We start from the raw sequence: 6,291 nt of genomic DNA, 5'->3' as shown, positions 1-6,291 counted from the left end.
GCGAAAAGACTTATTTGTTGATTATGTATTTGTTATATCGCTAATTAACTTGGTGTAATTAATTAATACGACCAGATAATATTCGATAAGCAAACGCTTTATTTTAGAAGACACGAACGGAACATGACATTGACAGATGCTCATAATGGCGGGAGACTGCTGTTGAGTTGCCAGCTCTATATATATACAACACTCTCCCTCCACTTACAAAAAATTGTTGTAAATCTCTTATACTTATCTAAGTAACTACTCTATGCTCTGAGAACATTCGAGTATTTGATTCACGTGTCTTTTCCATATTAGACCATCTACTTCTACATTATAAGTTACCCCTGGAACTAAAACTTTAGTTATTTTACCTAGAGACCAATTTTTTTGGTTCTTTCTGTGGTCTCGTACCATCACCTTTTCACCAATTGAAAAATGTTTTATAACATCCTTACTGTTCATAGTTTGTTTTACTTGTTCTAAATCTATTTTATCACTAACAGGGTTAGGTCTAATCAAGGAAAAACGACTTCTCAATTCCCTTCCATACATTAATTTGGCTGGACTTTGACCTGTGCTCTTATGTACCGTGGACCTATAATCGAATAGGAACAGATTACATGCATACTCTACACTGTGTCCACTTTCTACGATTTTTACAACATGAGATTTGAATGACTCTACAAAACGTTCTGCCAACCCATTCGTAGCTGGGTGATATGGCGGAGTGAATACTTGTTTAACTCCTACTAAATTACAAAATTGTTTAAATTCCCCACTGGTCCATGTCGGGCCATTATCAGTCACAAGTGTCAAAGGATAGCCATAACGTACAAAAATATTTTTAAACACATCAATAGTCTTTTGCGCAGTTATCTTTGTCATTGCTACAGCCTCCGGCCATTTGGAATGTGCATCGATGACAACCAAAAACATTTTTGAAAACAAAGGACCCAAAAAGTCAGCATGCAACCTATGCCAGACTGCCGGTGGCTGTGGCCATACTGATAACTTGGCTTTTTCTGGATTTTTATGGTTTTGTAAACATATCAAGCAACTTTTTGTTATATTTTCTACATCTACATCCATGTCTGGCCACCAAAAATAGGATCTAGATATCTCTTTCATCCTTGTTGTTCCTAAGTGACTTGCATGTAACTCCTGCAGTAAACAATTTCTAATGGTCTGTGGTATAATTACTCGGTAACCCCAAAGTAAACAATCTTTTTCCATAGAAATCTCATCTTTCTTTTTAAAGTAAGGTTCATATTCTTCCCCTAGATCATTTTTTTGTGGCCAGCCATCCCTACAAAATCTCAACACATCACACAACATTTTATCCTTTTTTGTTTCACTTTGAACATTTTTCCAATTTAGAGTGTTGATATTTGCATTATTTATGTAATTAATAGTGTTACACTGGTAATCTTTTTGAATTAAATCAAAATTTTTAAAACTTTCATCCTGACAATTTGTAACTCGGGATAAATAATCTGCAGGATTATTTTGTGACTTTACATGTTGAATTTCATAATCAAATGCACTCAAAAATATTGACCAGTATTGCAAACGCCGTGCTGCCATTCTTGGTATGCCATACTTTGGACCCAGTATTTTTGTTAATGCCTCATTATCCGTTTGAAGTATAAATTTTTTTTCAAATAGGTAGTCATAGAATTTGTTCACACCAAAAATCACAGCATAAGCTTCTTTTTCAAGAATGGGATATTTAATTTGCGTATCATTTAATTTTTTACTGGCAAATGCCACTGGTTTTATAACATTATTTTGGTCTTTTATAGATAACACGGCACCTACTCCACAATCTGATGAATCACATGTCAGTATTATTGTTGCATTTGGATCAAAATGTGAGAGCGAGGATGTGTTAGCAAGAGCTCTTTTTATATTTTGAAATGCACTGTCACATTCTTCAGTCCACACAAATTTATCCTTTCTTAAACAGTCATACAGTGGCTTCAGTACTATTGCCATGTTTTGCAAGAATCTGTTAAAGTAATTTACTTTTCCCAGAAAAGATTTTAACATTTTTACAGAGTCAGGGCGTGGTAATGATAATAAAGGTTCAATGTTACTTTTAATAATTTTTACCCCACTTTTGTTTACTTCAAAACCAAAAATATTTAGAGATTCTTCAAAAAATTTGCATTTATTAAGTTTTAGTTTTAACCCTGAATCCTTTAGTCTTTTTAATACCTCCCTCAACTTCTGATTAGTTTCTGATAAGGTTTTTCCATATACATATATGTTATCAATATAGACTATTATGTCTAAGCCATTTAATTTTTGTGTTATTAGCCTTTGGAATGACCCTGGGCCGGTACTGACCCCAAAAGGTAAGTATAAGTATTTGTATATGCCCTCCTCTGTGACAATGGTTGCTAATTTCTGAGATTCTTTATCTAATGGAGCCTGCAGATAGGCTTCCTGTAAATCAAGTTCACAAAAATAATTATTTCCCTGCATTTTCATTAAAATATGATCAATAGTTGGCAATGGATAATGATCAATCTGCAAATATTTATTTATTGTTATCCGATAGTCCCCACATAATCGCACTGACCCATCTGGTTTCAAGACTGGGACCACCGGTGTACCCCACTCAGAGTATTCCACTGGCTCAATACGCTTTTGATCAACTAATCTTTTAATTTCGTCTCTAACTTTATCTTTTAAAGCATATGGGACAGATCTCACCGGCATAAACACTGGCTTAGCATCAGGTTTCATTGACAAATGGATTGGCTCACCTTTATATACACCCATGCCAGGCTCAAAAATGGTAGCAAACTCATTTTTTATTTTTGTAATTAATTTATCCTTAGATGTATTTTCACACACATTTTGTTTTGTTTCCTGATATGAATTTTGCTCAAATTTTGGGGGCCATAGTTGTAGTAAGGATAGCCAATCCTTTCCAATAATTTTAGGCATTTCATCTTTTACAACAAATAGTTTTTGGTTATTTGCCTTTACAGATCCATACTCCACACATAGGTTTTCAATAACACCTAAGGGCATTGAAGTTGACTGGTCAAAGTTGGTAAATATAACATTTCTCTTGATGATCTCTAAATTTGGAAAATGTTTCTGTTTTTCTGCTAAAGTTATTGTACTCACATCTGCTCCTGTGTCAACTTCAAAGTCCATGGTGATTCCATTTACAGAAATATTTAACATAGCCGGTGAAATTTTTCTGTTATTGCTAAAATAAAACACATCAAAATAATCAGTATCTTCTGAGAAGTTTTCTTTAACAACATTACAACAATCACTTTGTTGATCAGACTCAACTATATTCACATTTTTTACCTTTATTTGCCTATTACTACCACACATTTTAAAAATATGTCCCTTAACACCACACTCACTACAAAATTTCTGACGCAGTGAACATTGTGCCTTCATATGTCCACCCTTACCGCAGCAATAACATATCATTCCAGAATTTTGCTTGTTTGTGGGCATTACTCTTTGACCAGGTCCTTTTTTCCTTGATGCGTCTTGAAGTTTGAACATTTGGGTTTCCTTTTCCTTAGTAAATGCCAACTTGTATGCTGTTTCCGCTGTCTTACCAATGCTTGTCAACATTTCCAATGACTGATCGGCTTGCTTTAATAGTTCAAATCTTATAGTATCACGATATGTTCCATTTAACAACCTTTCTTTGATCTCGTCATCTAATTTAGTGAAGTTACAGTTTTTAGACAGTTTTTTCAGTTCTATTATATATTGGTCTATAGTTTCATCTGCTTTTTGACATCTGTTTCTAAATTCTGCTTGATGTAAGGCCTGGTTCTTTACGGGATGATAATGTTTTTTTAACTTATCACATATGTTTGTATAAGTCTCATTAACTGGAGAAGTTGGCGTACATAAGGTAATTAGCAGGTCGTACACGGTCGTGCTCAGTTTTGTTATTAGTAGTGGTACCTTTTTTGTATCCGGTATATCATTCATAAGCACGAAACATTCAAACTGCTGCTGGTATGCAATCCAGTTATCTCCATTAAAGGCGTCTAACGTAGTTATTGAAGTCATACTGGGATGTTGATTTTCTACAATTTTAACCTTATCCACGTAATCGCGCAAGTACTGCCGAACTTCATCAATCTTCGAGTTTTCAACCGAAAATATCGATGCTTGAGCTAAATTATTAGCTATTTCTACTAATTCTGGCTTAGTTTTTTCTTGAATCCAAGATTTCTTTCCAGCTTTAATCAGATTTTCAACCGATTTCAACATTGAATTATTTTGAGGTTAAGCCGACATATGTATTAATGGTATAACGAAATACACTTTTTATTTACAACTTTCACACAGTTGCATTTCTCAAATGTGGATCGTTTCGCGCTCGTCGCCAATGTTATATCGCTAATTAACTTGGTGTAATTAATTAATACGACCAGATAATATTCGATAAGCAAACGCTTTATTTTAGAAGACACGAACGGAACATGACATTGACAGATGCTCATAATGGCGGGAGACTGCTGTTGAGTTGCCAGCTCTATATATATACAACAGTATTCAATTACACAAACGGGTCTACCGCGATATAATTTCATTGTTTTTACCTTTAATTCCGACGTTTCAGCTGAGTTGCACCAGCTGTGGTCACGGAAAGACTGACAACACACATTGACATTTTTATAAACTAATTTCGGGTAGTTTAGTGTTGTTTTATTAATATCTCCGTTGACATTTGTTGGGACGTCAGTCTTTCCGTGACCACAGCTGGTGCAACTCAGCTGAAGCTGAAATGGTGTAATGATGTACTATACTTTGCCAAGTCATTTCTGTCAGTAGAAAAAGGCGGCGAATTAAAAAAAAATATAGGCGAAAGATTCACCTCCCAATAAATATTGAATTTCGCGCCTTCTTCTGACAAAGAAGCTTTGCCTGAGTATGCTTGTCGTATATTGTGTGCGCAAAGCCATGACTTTCGCTCTATCTATGTATATGCCTGGCAAAAAAGATTAGAATAAAAGTGGCAACACTGTAGTGTCGTCCCTTTCAAATAAATTTATATAAGAGAACGGGACGACACTACAGTGTTGCCACTTTTTAATTTCTTCTCTTTTTTATTTCTACTATTTATGATGGTAGCATGGCGTAGGAGGAAACGGAGTCATTCGAAGCACGGTTTTTTGATGATTTTAGGGGGCTTTCATTGCGCGTTTTTCCAGACATGATCGTTGACTAGATCGTTGGAGCCGTTTCCCAAATCCCCGAAATATATATTTATATTCCATTCTTAGACTGATTACCTGCAGTAGGTACTACTTTTTATACGTTATTCTTTATGAATCATATCAAAATACAGGGAATACAAAATAAGTGTAGGTACTATGATACAACATAATAAAATAATGTGGCATTTTATTCAAATTACAGCGAAGTTTTTGACATTTCAAAGATATAAATAGCTTGGAATCAAGATAAATACGTATTTTTATTGTATCAATACCGAAATACCACTAAAAGCAGTGTTGTATAGAATATTAAAAGTGTTATGGCTTTATTCATAAACGCGTTACTGGCCTGAATTATAGTTAGTTTTTTTAGCATAAGAAATAAGGTAATCAATCTTGATGTGTCTTTTAATTGAAAAACATTTTGAAATAAGCTACTGCAAATATGTAACAATTTTGAATAATTTTACGGTTTAGACTCACTTGTTTTTAGTCACTCGCGCGACATGTTTCGTAGAGCCTAGGTCACCTTCCTCAAGCACTAACAGTGCGAGCAGCGTTCACGACGGCCGTGTATCGCGTACTGCGGCTCGCCGCGTCGCACGTTGCGCGCGCGCCGAGAAAGGAGACCTAGGCTCTCCGAAACATGTCGTGCGAGTGGCTAAAAACAAGTGAGTCTAAACCGTAAAATTATTCAATGTTACTATTATATGTCTCACAACAGTTTAAATTCAATTATGAATCTAATACCATCATTTATATTCTTCTGCATTCATAAGTAATAGTTACTGATTTTTTTCAACTAAAATACATGTCACGATCGCTTACCTTCTTGCAAGTTCTTTCTAATGCTAAAAAAACGAACTGTAGCTATGAATCGTTTGTCTTTATCTGTCATGAAAGAGATAAAACATAGTTTAACTAAATCAGGCCCGTAAAGTTTTATGAATGAGGGGGTTAGAAGTTACGTTTTTGTTCTTTCCGTTGATTTATATATTTTTATTTGATAAAAAATAAAACGATGTCCACTATATGGTAAGTATTTTCTTTGTAAATATCCCTCTTCGTCCCTTAATAGTTTTTAGAA

This window comes from Cydia fagiglandana, chromosome 25 (assembly GCF_963556715.1).
Source record: "Cydia fagiglandana chromosome 25, ilCydFagi1.1, whole genome shotgun sequence".
NCBI lineage: Eukaryota > Metazoa > Arthropoda > Insecta > Lepidoptera > Tortricidae > Cydia > Cydia fagiglandana.
The sequence above is the reverse complement of the archived record's forward strand: the minus strand, read 5'-3'. Positions refer to the sequence as shown.